The sequence below is a fragment of the Juglans microcarpa x Juglans regia genome, chromosome 3D (assembly GCF_004785595.1).
Source record: "Juglans microcarpa x Juglans regia isolate MS1-56 chromosome 3D, Jm3101_v1.0, whole genome shotgun sequence".
NCBI classification, from domain to species: Eukaryota; Viridiplantae; Streptophyta; class Magnoliopsida; order Fagales; family Juglandaceae; genus Juglans; species Juglans microcarpa x Juglans regia.
In genome coordinates, this window is record NC_054598.1 from 14078243 (window position 1) to 14092593 (window position 14351).

Consider the following 14351-nt stretch of genomic DNA (forward strand, 5'->3'; position numbering starts at 1 on the left):
GGATTTGACTCGAATGGTACTGTTCCATCGACTTGGTACCACTGAAATTAAATTAAAAATAATCAATATGGTGTTCTATCTTGGTCAGTGAGGTTTGTGGGAGAGAAGAAGAGTAGTTTCGGAGAGACAAAGGAGAAACAAGCAGGAGAAAGGGGGGGGGGGGGGGGGGGGGGGGGGGGGGGGGGGGGGGGGGGGGGGTGTCTCATAAAAACGGTGTTTTTTTTTGCAAAAAAAAAAGTGAAACACATTGTTTCGTGCATCAGGTTTTGTTTCTCCCGCCAGTTCAGTCGAAGTTTGCTTGAATTCATCCCAAAATGAAAATGCGACATTTCATTTTCCACGGGGTCCACGATTGCGCGCCGACTCCCCCAGATGGTTGCAAGAAGCATTTTTTATTAAGATATTCTTGAAAGTGCAAATTGCTGAGGTTTTTTTATTTTTTCATTAGGAGTGCATGGCTTACTTATTAACAAAGGAAAGATGCGTGGCGAGCTAGCTAGTAGCCCGCCCATTCCTGATAATTCCTCAAAGTTCATGCGATGATGAATGAGAATTCTTTTATTAATAAGCACATGCATTACTAATAGACATCATCGACAACAAAAAAAGCATATGCTTTTCCAATTGTCGATCCCACGCACGAAATTTCATAGCAAAGGAAAGGTACGTTTATACGTAGTTAAACTTATAAGCTAATAAGTGAAATTCCCAAGTTGCCGTGCACGCAAATAACAACAAAAACACCAAACCACGAAGTGATCGATATCGAGCTGCCAAGACAACCATGCTTAGAGCCTCGCCCCGATCACTACAAGAAAAGTAACAATCAAGGCAAGGAATCCAGTCGACATTGTTGAATATGGGAGGACGGTCGTGGAAGCATTTGGGGTAGGGGCAGGAGCAGGAGACCAGAGGTACGAGTCATCACTATGTGCAGCAATCACCATAACCAGAACTGCAAAACATGCTGCAAAAAATGCTACTGCGGTATTGGGAGAAGCCATGTTATGTTTTGTATGTATCACCTTTGAAGATCGATGCGCGCTCTGATGCACGTTGGCTTCGAAATCTGTTGCTTCTAGCTTCAACCCATCAACAACATTTTATATATTGATGAGTTTTGCCTAGGCCAGTTGGCGACCATTTGTGTTTGTTACTTCCCTTTCGGCAAGACATGCAGAAGTTGCCAGCTTTATTACTTTGTGAGCCATTGGACGTTTGCGTTGGTATCGATGATAACTATTTTCTATGCAAAGGAAGTATTAGTTGGAGGGGCGCCCACGTGGGGCTGACCCCTCCATGCGTTACTTGTAACGTTACAAGTAACGTTACTTGTAACGTATCTTGTGTAACGCATGGCTTAAAGCCATGCGTTACACAAGACTATTGAAGGCTGGCCTTTAAGGCCAGCCGTGCATAGGAGGACTATATATAGTCCTCCTCAATTGTGTTTTGATGATACCTATCCAGAAAAAGAAAAATAGAAAAAAAAAAGACTCTCTCTCTTTTTGTTCTCTCTTGATAAAATACTTAGGCTGTGGATTTGTAAGTGTTACTCTAGTTCCATACTACGTAGTACACTTTCGCCACTAAGAGGAAACGCTTGGAGTTTATCAATCTGGAAAAACTCGTGGAGCAATTCTTGAAGCTGAGCTTGAGGTACTTTTTCCGCTGTGCATTCTAACATTGGTATCAGAGCTATTTTATGAATTGCTTCCAGTTTTTTTTTTTCGCATATGCTTGAGATTTGTATGGTGTTTTTTTTTATCCTCTCTTTTTTTTCCTGTTAAAAAAAAAAAAAAAAAAAAAAAAAAAAAAAAAAAAAAAAACGCAGCAGGTGGTGCTGCGAGCACCAACGCAGTGGTGCTGCGCGCACCACCGCCAGGCGCTGCTCGCACCACAGTGGTGCAGCGCGCACCATTGCGGTGCTGCGCGCACCAGCGCGGTGCTGCGAGCACCAGCGCGGTGCTGCGCGCACCTGCGCGGTGCTGCGAGCACCAGCGCGGTGCAGCGCGCACCAGCGCGGTGCTGCGAGCACCAGCGCGGTGCAGCGCGCACCTGCGCGGTGCTGCGAGCACCAGCGCGGTGCAGCGCGCACCAGCGCGGTGCTGCGAGCACCAGCGCGGTGCAGCGCGCACCAGCGCGGTGCAGCGCGCACCAGCGCGGTGCTGCGCGCACCCCCGCGGTGCTGCGCGCAACCCCGCGGTGCTGCGCGCACCCCCGCGGTGCTGCCCGCACCACGGAGGCGCAGCGCGCACCGGCGAGGTGGTCGGCAGCACCCTGCTGCTTGGACCGATCACTTCCGCCGCCTGCGGTGCTGCGTGGGAGGCTCCAGGGTGCTGCTTCGAACGGCTACTGTTCACGTGAACAGTAGCCGAAGGAGGGAAGAAGATGACCATTAGGTCATCTGATTTCCATGGGCTTGGGCCTCATGGCCCGGCCCACTCTCTTTTTTTTTTTTCTTTTTCCTTCTTTTTAAATATGGGCTGGGCTTGGCCCAATATTTTTACTGGGCATTTTTTTTAAAACCCACCTTTGTTCAAGCCCATTTATTTAAAAAAAAAAAAAAAAAAAAAAAAAAAAAAAAAAAAAAAAAACAGAAAATAAAATGAGGGGATGAAATTTGCTCTAAGATATATTGTTATATTAAATGTGATTTTTTATTTAATTGTTTTTAGATTAAATGTGATCACATGTGAATATATAGTTATATTCATGCTATTTTTTTTTCCATTATGTTATATTACATGTGATCTTTTATTTAATTTGTTATATTAAATGTGATAACATGTATATGTGAATTGAACATGTGGATATGTGATTATTTTTATCATCTATAAATGTTAGGCTTGAATGTTTATACATTAGTCTTTATTGATAAAAAATAGAAAAATTCCCACTAAGTAGTCTTAGTTAGAAATGTCAGTGTAGATGATAGACTGAAAAAAATTGCAGTGACCCCAGTAAGAACTGTAAATGCACTGTATAGCCAAAAGACCACAGTGACCCCAGTAAGAACTGTAAATGCACTGATGGAACAAGAAAAATGGACTGTAATGGTCTTATATGAACCATCTTTGTAGACTGGCCCAACAGGTTACTGTGGTTGAAGTAGCTGTCCTTGTAGACTGGCCCAAAAGGTTACTGCGATTTTAGTAGGTTATGTCTTTACATGTGACTAGGACTAGATGACTACTTAAGACAGTGGGAGTATGGTTGAGAATTATGATTAATTCTCCCATATTTTTTGAATTTGCGCGGGAATTAAGTTAAAAATTTAATAATTGGATATTGTGGCGCAAGAGATGATTCTGAAGCCTAGCGATTTTTCGATCTTGCGACATGTCTAAATTATTTTTTTTAACTTGGATGGACGCGGCAGATTTCTTAGGTGTGTGTGTAATATCCCTTCTTTGCGTATTGTAGTGAAATGGCATCCAAGAGTATAGTTGCCGATTTAAACAAAGGGGAGAAATTGGATGGGGAGAACTATGACATTTGGCATCGGAAGATCCAATATGTTTTAGATGAGCAAGAGGTCTTGGAGGCCTTATCTCACTCCCTTACTGAGCCCGGGGAAGGGACCTCGGAACAACACAAAATAGATCAACTAGCCTATACTCAATGGGCTAAGAAAAGTCGGTGCGCGCGCATAATAATGTTAAGCAGCATGCACAATGATCTAATGTGTGAGTTCGAGGTCTATGACACTGCCCAAAGCATGTGGGAGGCTTTGAAGTTGAAGTTTGGTGGAACTTCAGCCACTAGGTTGCGTGGGTTAACCATGAGGTTTGACTCCTATAAGATGCGCTCTGACCACACGATGAAGCAGCATCTTAGGGCTATGTCAACTATGATCCGCGAACTTAAGTCGGCAGGAAACAACCTGACTGATGAACAGCAAGTCCAGGCAGTGATAAGATCACTGCCGAATTCTTGGGAGAATATGAGCCAGAACTTGACGCATAACGAGAATATCAAAGACTTTGATGATGTCTCGCGTCACTTGGAATTGGAGGCTGAGCGCCTAGAGGCTGCCAAGCCCAATCACACGGCCTATGTGGCTGATTCTGGTTCGCGTAAGGCATCAAGGCCTAAGCGCAAGAAGTCTAAGAATGGAGTAGCTGCTGGACAAATTAAGAAGGTGTCAGGAACTTCTCAGCGCAGCAAGAGGGGCAAGCGCGGGAAGAACAAGTCGAAATTAGAGTGCTTCAACTGTGGAAAGAACGGCCACTTCGCTCGTGACTGCACTGAGCCGAAGAAGGTACACTCTGACTTTTCTCGCATTGTTTTTGTAACTAGCCATGTGATGGTTGCTCACTCCTATCCTGTGTGGACTGTTGATTCAGGAGCGACCGAACACATAGCGCGAGATAGAGTTGGATTTGTTGAGTATCGCCGGATTCCAGCTAGGAGTCGTGATATCAAGGTGGGGAATGGAGCTAGCGTTGAGGTACTGGGACTTGGTACCTACAAGCTAGACTTGCGGGGTGGCCGCACTCTTTTCCTTCACAATGTGCTATACGCTCCCGAGATCCGACGAAACTTACTTTCTGTAGTCACTCTATTAAGACTTGGTTTTCGTATTGTATTTGAAAACAATTATGTTTCCTTTTATTTGGGCCATGTGTTTTATGGCAATGCTTTTCTACAAGACGGTTTTATGATATTGAATTTAGATTATTCAAATATAAATGAGTCAATTGCTTTTCTTTCTACATCTGATAATTTGGATTCATATAAATGGCATGCTAGGCTTGGCCATATAGGGCAAGATAGAATGACTAGGTTAGCTAGAGAAGGCCTTATAGGCAATCTCGCTAAGGTCATCTTACCCACATGTGAACATTGTCTAATGGGAAAAGCTAAAAGAAAACCGTTTGGAAAAGCCACAAGGGCATCTTTTCCACTGCAATTAGTCCACTCAGACATCTGTGGTCCAATGAGTGTGAGGGCAAGACACGGAGGTGTCTACTTCATCACATTTATAGATGATTTTTCACGTTACGGTCATGTCTACTTAATCTCCCATAAGTCTGAAGCATTAGAATGCTTTAGGCGATATCTAAGAATGGTTGAGAATCAGTTAGACAAGAGTTTAAAAGTTCTAAGAACTGACCGAGGACGAGAATATCTTTCTGAGCAATTCAAAAGGCTCTGTGATGAAAAAGGAATCAAAAGACAGTTGACGATGCCGAATACGCCCCAGCAAAATGGCGTGGCGGAAAGGAGAAATCGAACACTGCTTGAGATGGTTAGGTCAATGATGGCGCAAGCAAACCTACCAATTTCTTTTTGGGGGGATGCACTTTTGACTGCTGCCTACATTCTTAACCGAGTGCCCTCCAAATCAGTAACTTCCACCCCATATGAACTATGGACCGGCGAGAAACCCAATTTGAGTAACTTGCGGCCATGGGGTTCAACGGGTTTTGTTCACAATCTTTCTCATAAGTATGGGAAGTTAGGCCCTAGAGGGAAGAAGTGTATCTTTATAAGGTACTCAGAACACTCTAAAGGGTATGTATTAATAGGTGAACAATCTGATGGAAGTGTGACTGAGATTGAGTCACGAGATGTGGATTTCATTGAAGATGAGTTTCCAAGTAGAGGAGAGGTTGATAGGAGTTTAGAACTTCATGAGATTGTAGAACAAGAAGAAAGTGCTCCAAGGAATTTAGTTGAGAATGAGGAAGAAATTCTTCAAGCTCCTACAAATTATTTGAATCCGAGTGGGAGCACATCACTTGTCAATCAATCACAACAACCTCAGCCGCGTAGAAGCACACGCGAAAGTATTCCCCGTCGTCGTTTTGAGATTGAAGGGGAAGCTTTTATGGTAGCTCCGCATGATGATGACGAGCCTAGGACAATTTATGAGGCTCTCTCATCTTCTACAAAAGATGAGTGGATGAAAGCTCTTAATGATGAGATTGAGTCTATGAAGATTAACCAGGTCTGGGATCTGGTTGATCTACCAATAGGACGTAAGACTATTGGGAACAAATGGGTTCTTAAGGTCAAACGCAAGTCGGATGGATCAATAGATAAGTACAAAGCTCGCTTAGTGGCGAAAGGATATACCCAACAGGAAGGTATAGACTATGAGGAGACTTTTTCACCTGTGGTGAGGTTTGCCTCAATTCGCCTGATTCTAGCTATAGTAGCAAACATGGATTTGGAACTCTACCAGATGGACGTTAAGACAGCATTTCTCAATGGAGAACTAGATGATGAGATCTATATGGATCAACCAACTGGTTTTGTGGTCAAAGGTCAAGAGCGCAAAGTGTGCAAGCTCAAACGATCTATATATGGCCTAAAGCAATCATCTAGACAATGGTACCTCAGATTCCATCCAGCCATTCTCTCGAATGGGTTTACGATGATCACAGAGGATCATTGTGTTTATGTCAAAAGGTCTAAGAAGAGTTTCATTATGTTGTCATTATATGTTGACGACATACTACTAGCTGGAAATAATAAAGGGTTGATAGTCGCCACAAAAGAGTGGTTATCCTTCAATTTTGAGATGAAGGATATGGGTGAAGCAGAATACATTTTGGGAGTTAAGATCTACAGAGATCGCTCAAAGAGACTTTTGTGTTTGTCTCAACAGACTTACATAAAGAAAGTCCTCGAGCGCTTCCTAATGAATGGATGTAAACCCATTGACACCCCTGTTGCAAGGAGCGATAACTTGTCTAAAGTGATGTGTCCTAAGACTCAAAAAGAAAAGGAAAAGATGGCTCGTGTCCCTTATGCTAATGCTGTGGGTAGTCTGATGTACGCAATGATGTGTACTCGACCTGACATATGCTATGCAGTTGGCTTAGTGAGTCGATTCCAATCAAACCCCGGACTAGCTCACTGGAAAGCGGTCAAAAGGATTATGCGATATCTCAAGGGAACTGCGGACTATGTGCTATGCTATCAGGGTTCAGATTTGCAGCTAAGAGGTTACAGTGATGCCGATTGGGGCAGCGACCTTGATGAGCGCAAATCAACCACTGGGTATGTCTTTCTGCTCAACCAAGGCGCCATTACGTGGAGCAGCAAGAAACAACCCTGTATAGCTTTATCCACCATGGAGGCAGAATACATAGCTTGTTCTGCAGCAGTTCAAGAAGCTGTTTGGTTACGGAGGTTCCTCAAGCATTTAGACATTGGCACGGATACTTCAGATCCGGTGACAATATTCTGCGACAGCATGGCAGCTCTCGCATATGCTAAGGACTCAAAGTATCATGGAAGAACCAAACACATAGATATCAGATATCACTACATCAGAGACATGATAGCGCAAAAGGAAGTGGTTCTGAAACATCTTTCTACGAGTCGCATGATTGCTGATCCCTTAACGAAGCCTATAGCAAGAGATGTCTTCGAGGCTCATGTTAGGAATCTAGGACTGCGTAGACTATAAATGTAATTTGTGTTCCAAATGACATAAAGATGTAACATTTCCTTTGGGATATTAATACAATATGATTCAGTTCTTGTCTTTATTGTATTGTTTTTAATACGCATACACAAGATATGTCAACAGGCTTAGATCGGCTCACTCACACGAGCGATCGCCTCTAGCGCTTAAGTAGCGAGTAGAGATGAGACATTGTGTCCCTAGGTACTTGTCCAAAGGGATAAGTTGGTTGACACAAAGTTATGTCGCCTTAGTGGGAGCTAAGATGAGGTCCATTGATAGGACTATGCATGGGTTACCCCACCATCCATGTAACCTGTAGTAAGCCAGATGCGAGTTCCTCTTTGACGCCTTGGAGACGTGCAAATTGAGGAATTCGGGTTAGACGCTTAAGGAGCGGCTAGACTAAGATCTGTACGGTGTTGATATAGACATATGCTCTTTGAGAAAGAGAAATCCACCGTAGCATGTGTTTCATACTATATGTGCTTATACGACCATATGAGTAAGTGAGTAAAATATTTCCCTCTTTCTCACTGTGTGAGTCTCATTTCTTAAAAAATGTCCTTTACTTTTGACTATGTCACGAGATGGAGGTTGTGATGTTTGCTACTTTGACATGCTGTCTATGGCCATGATTGATACGGTCTAAAGAGGCATTGTTGGGAAAGCAGTTCGATCAAAATTGAGTGATATGAGTGTAAAGGGAAGACTATTCGATATCGTATCTTCGATAGTGTTTGCTGACGTCATACAAATGACGCTACATCTTGGTAGCGGCTAAAGGTTGTGAACACATTGAAATAGTTGGAGGTAGTCAAGCATTGTTCTGAGTTTTTTTTAAACTCAAGAGGGTTCGAAAATGCTTGATCTTGATGCGATCGAATAAGTCTAGGACATGACCAGACACATAAGGGATGTTACTATGCTGGTCTTCTCTGGGAGAGATTTGGTGTATGTACTCCCTCCTTTCTACAAATGTGCTTGGTGGTCGCACGGCCTATTTATTTGTATGAACAAGATTGAGAACATTAGAGAGATGCTGACCTGGGGTCATGCCCACTGTGTGCGAGTGGGAGATATTAGTTGGAGGGGCGCCCACGTGGGGCTGACCCCTCCATGCGTTACTTGTAACGTTACAAGTAACGTTACTTGTAACGTATCTTGTGTAACGCATGGCTTAAAGCCATGCGTTACACAAGACTATTGAAGGCTGGCCTTTAAGGCCAGCCGTGCATAGGAGGACTATATATAGTCCTCCTCAATTGTGTTTTGATGATACCTATCCAGAAAAAGAAAAATAGAAAAAAAAAAGACTCTCTCTCTTTTTGTTCTCTCTTGATAAAATACTTAGGCTGTGGATTTGTAAGTGTTACTCTAGTTCCATACTACGTAGTACACTTTCGCCACTAAGAGGAAACGCTTGGAGTTTATCAATCTGGAAAAACTCGTGGAGCAATTCTTGAAGCTGAGCTTGAGGTACTTTTTCCGCTGTGCATTCTAACAGGAAGGTACCCAGATTCTGGACAAAACCTATGTATTTTGCTATTGCCCATCGAGGAGACCTAAGTAAGGATATATCCCTCTCGTTTGCCGACACCAGCTCACCGTCAGTTTCCGAAACGCGATTCATTGCCCTCTTGCATTGAGCCGAAACAATCTTTTCTTTGTGCACCGATTCGGTTTGGGTTTTACATCCATTTTGTTGGGCCTGTTGCATTGGATCAAACAATATTTTCTTTGTGTACTTATTCAGTTTTCGGCTTGAGATCCATTATGGGCCAAAATTTAGGGATCCAGTAATATGACAACATTAAATAGATAATGGGACTTGCTAGGATTGACAATTCATGTTGTTCATTTATGTTCTTGTTAGGTCAATTAAGTTTCGGATCATCAATGACTATGATGAGTCGAGTTTTAATTAGGCTTCGTTTGATAACTAAATTCCTCTAAATTCTTTTCAACTCATCATTATAATTTTTTCAAATCCCAATACAAAATATAATAAATAATTCAAATTTTTCAAATTCTAAAATAATAATAATATTAAAAAGTAATATTCTAACAATATTTTATCATCTCAACTCAACTCAGTTCAACATCCAAACGCAGCCTAAATCTCTATAATTCGTGAAAGATCATTTGCATTCATGTCGAGCTAAATTAATTAGTTTTATTACTCAAAGTTATAGACACATTTTATAATAAATTTACTTCAATTACATGATTGCTATCTTTTTCTTTTTAGCGAAACATTTTTTCATTTTCTCTGTCATTCACCTACATAAATTAATATATTAATATCATCTATAAAAGTTAAAGAAGATATTATAAATCCAAAAGGTTTATAAATTGTTAGGAATTCAAAAATAGTTTGGATATTTAAAATAAGCCACGTTTCTTATAATTGGAAAACCCAATAAATTTATACAAAAACTCAAAAAAGAAAGATGATGTATTTCACTCCGAGTCCTTCTACATACAGTCCCTTATATGTAGTTCCTGGGTACTCTTCCGATGTGCCCCTTGTCCACGTAATTTTATCTTCATTATAAAAGCCCCTCCTAGGGTATTTTTGGACAAAATTCCGATCTTGCTATTCAAGTTCTGCCAAAGCCTTCTTGTGATGTACATGCATGTACACCCGTTACACTCCATTCGTCCATCAGTGTTGACTTGGTTACCGATCATCTCCCCCACCACCGTTAGCCAGTAAGCAACCATTTTGAGTTCTATTTTTTTGTGCCCTCATAACAACTCTCATCCTCCTCCCTAGAGCAAAGCTCTACAGCCGCACCACCCACCACGACACCATTGTCAACCGAGAACGCTGCCACTGACCAGGTAATGAGCTGTATCTCTCACTCTCTATTTCTCTCGCTTGCAATATAGGGGTTTCTAGAGTTTATTGGGAGGTATTTCTTGATTCTGGTTCACTTTACTGGCTCACTATATCTTATTTATGCTGAGATGTGGGTTATTCATGCCCAAAAGAAACAACCATGAATTCTGGCTCACTTTATTGTACCCTTGATCCGGCTAGTATTTTGGTTAGATTTGAGAGTTTTTAATTGAGTCGTGTTCATTATTATATGTCTCGTGTATGCCAACCCACTTAATTAGACATGTTAATGTGTCGGTAATTGTGTTTGATGAAAAGATATATTTCACTTTATTGTACCCACTTAATTAGAGAATTTGAGAGGTGTTATCAACCTGCATAAATATATTGGAGCATGATTCCAACTACTATCAATCAAAGAAAATGAAGAATGCGATACATGCATTGCAAACCGGTAACACGAACACCCTTAAGAGCATTGGCAATGCAAGTCCAAATTAGGTCTAGTTTCCATTCAAAATTCACTTCAACTCATCTCAACTCATCTTATCTCATCATTATAATTTTTTTAAAATTTCACATAAAATATGATAAACAATTCAACTTTTTCAAATCCCAAAACAGCTTTTCCAAATCCCCACACATAATATAATAAATAATTCAACTTTTATTCTACTATTCACAAATCATCTCAACCCATCTCAATTCATATCTGAATCTAAACAACTCCTAAGTCCAAATTAAAAGCAAATGTGAGAAAAAACATCTGCATTGGCCTAACTAAACTTCCCAAGTTTGACATTTATGTTATAGTATATCTTAGCTCCTCTCCATGTCTGGCAAGGTACTATACACAGACCAAAATATTATTTTATCATTTCTCTACTTGCTGCTCACTCTTTCCCTCGATTTTTCTCTGTCTTCATCCCCAAAACCCTCCATTTCATCTTTCTTTTCTTTCTTTCTCCCAAAAATCCCTTCTTTTCTTTGCCCTTTTCTTCTTCAACCCGCAAGCCATATTCTTCTTTAGCCCCATTCTTGCTGAGAGACATTGTTCTTCCCCAGATTGCAAGCGTCTCCTTCTTTCTAGAGGCCGCCTTCTCCAGCGGTTGCCGCCGTCTTCGTTCTCTCCAACGTAAGTCTCTCTTCCTCGCTCTTCTCTCCCTCTTCTCTGATTCTCACTTTATCTTCATCGAGTGATTAAATCACTTCCTCTTTTGCGTTGCAAGGACAAATAATTGTTGAATCGGCTTGGCTCCACAAATCGTCCAGAAATTTTTTCAATTTCCTCCATGAATCAGCCTGGCTCTACCCTATACAACATCTGCCACTACCATTGTACGATTTGGGAAAATGTTTTGCTATTTTTTTTAGGATGAAATGGTATGGCATATTTATGGTGCATTAAATTTGCCACAGACTTGCTTGGTATTTTATTGGGCAACTATTGATATTGTGTTTGATTCTCTGTTTTTGCATATTGTTATTGGGTATGGTGTATGGTATATTGCGTTTGATTCTCTGAAATGGTATGGTATATATCATTTGATATTGGGTATTGATTCTCTACCATCTCTGTTTTGGTATATTGTTTGAGGGAAAAAAAGTTGAAAAATAATAATTTAATTTTTAATAAAGTTATTAATTAATATATGAAGTGTATTTGTAAAATATTAAAAAAATTATCAAATATTATTAAAATATATAATATTTTAATATTATTTAGACTTTAAGATAGTTTGTCCAATGTGGACTAATCTAACCAGAAGTTCATGTTATGGCCAAAAGATAACATTCTAGCTAAATGCTCTAATGCAAACACTTAGCATTCTAGCCAAAAGAAGTCCATGTTGGCCTAGCCATTGCCAATGCTCTAAAGCAAATAGCCAAATGCAAACACCTCACTGTTGTTAGCTCTCCTAACCAAGTTCAGACAATATTTCTCAACTTATATGTGCAACAATAAAACAAGCATAACATCATAATTGAAAAAGTAGTGAACATAATGAACAGGGAAATCCACGAATTTATACTAAAAGGATGCGGTAATCATGCACATGGTCTAGTCCTAACGTTAGAATGCAATTAAATATACACAAGCTCGATTAAAAAGCTCCAACCATTCGATGCTCATCCAACCCAACAAATTCACTCAATCTTCTAGCCATTCAAACTCTTCCATCACAAGCACACTCGTAGAAATCTTATAGCGCAAAGTTTAAATGCAAAAAAAGTGCTAAACAGATCCATCAAAACCAAGAGGATATGCAAGTGGAAAATCAACATTATATGATCAAAAATCAACATTATGGCACAAAATCAACAATCTTACAGCACAAAGTAACTGCAAAGAAAATTTATGCCCAACAACTCTTACAAAATCGAGAAGATACACTGCTAAAGCTCTCAATTATCTCTCTCGAAGATTGAGTAGAAAAAGGTGAATTTGGAAAGTGCACAAAGGTGGAAATGGAAATGGAATTTCGACTGTAATTCATAAACTTTTGATGGTTCAAGGCAACCCAATCCTCAAGTAGTAGAATAAGCTTCTTACAAGAGTTCTGAAATGCCTTTTCCCTCCCATTTCCTTGCACTTAGTACTCGTATTCTTTTTCTAACAAACTTTAAGTAAAAGACTAAATTGACCTTATATATAGCTATGATAAATTGCCTAAACGGAGCGTTTGGACATAAATTGAAACTATAACATTTTAACATAAAATTGCAACTGCACCGTTTAAGGCTTAGAACAAGACGCCATTCCATGTTTTATTAAACTATGCAGTTTTAATTCTTGGATAAGGCTTCCCCTTCACGAATCCCTTTTCTTCGTTCCTTCATTCTTCTTCTCTCATACCCTTTCTCTTCCTCAAACTAAAGATCCCACCTTTACTTCTCTCTTCCGCCGTCCTCCCCTTTGAGGGTCTTGACAATCTCCCCCGCTTAAAAGACCTTGTCCTCAAGGTGTGGGTATAGGTTTTGAAGTTTCCACAAGCCTTCCCAGCTATTATCTTTCGATGGAGCCCCTACCCATTTGATGAGAACTTCAGTCACGGGTCTGTGGCCTTGTTGTTTGATGCGAAGGTCCATAACTGCTTCTGGTTCCAGTCAGATCTCCCTTACATCATTGGTGGGAGGTAAGGCAAGGAGTGGTTGGATATGCTCTCCAAGCTTTTGTTTCAAGCACAACACATGAAAAATTGGGTGGATCTTGGAGGTGGGAGGGTAGATCGAGGCGGCAGGCTACAGATCGAAACCTCTGGGTCACTTGGAAAGGCCCGTAGAAGCACGACTAACTTCAAGTTATGGTGCACGACCACGGTATTCTGGCGGTATGGCTGGAGGCGAAGGTAGCCCAGTCTACTATCTTGAACTCTCTCCCAGTTCTGTTTCTATCTGCATAGTTTTTCATTCTATTTTGTGCTGCATTGAAATTTGCCTTCAAAAGACTTAAAATTTGGGTTATGTTCTTCAATAAGCTGTTCATAGTGTCGTTGTTTGAGGTTCCTGGAACATATGTTAGTAGTTTTAGGGGTGGGTACTTGTATAACACCTTGAAAGGCGTCAACTTTGTGAAGCTGTAATAGGTACTATTGCACCACCCCTCCACCAGTTGTAGCCATTGGCTCCAAGTGTGATACCCAATATAATAAGGATAAGGATATATAGTATATTGCTTAGGAAGGAAAATTTTTTGCTCTTTATAAGGTTCCAATGAGGTTCCAATTGTATCATTGACTAATCATTTTGAAGTATAGGCCATGTGGTCTGGGCTTTCCATTGAGGTGTTACAATTGGTATTAGAGTCAGGTTTGAGATTCTACAGAATATAATATATGAGGTTGTGAATTTCTGCTGATCTTAGGAAATAATTTTTAGATATGAAGTTTAGAATTCCACATACTTTAAGGAATAATGTTGTTGATATTTAAGGTTTTAGAATCTGTGGACTTTAGGGAATGTGTCCTATGCAATCTGAAGTTTTAGATTTTACAGATTAGGAGAATTGATTTCATGGCAATTAAGGACTTAGATAAGATTTAAGGTTTAAATTTTGGAGATGTACAGAAGCTTGAACGAATG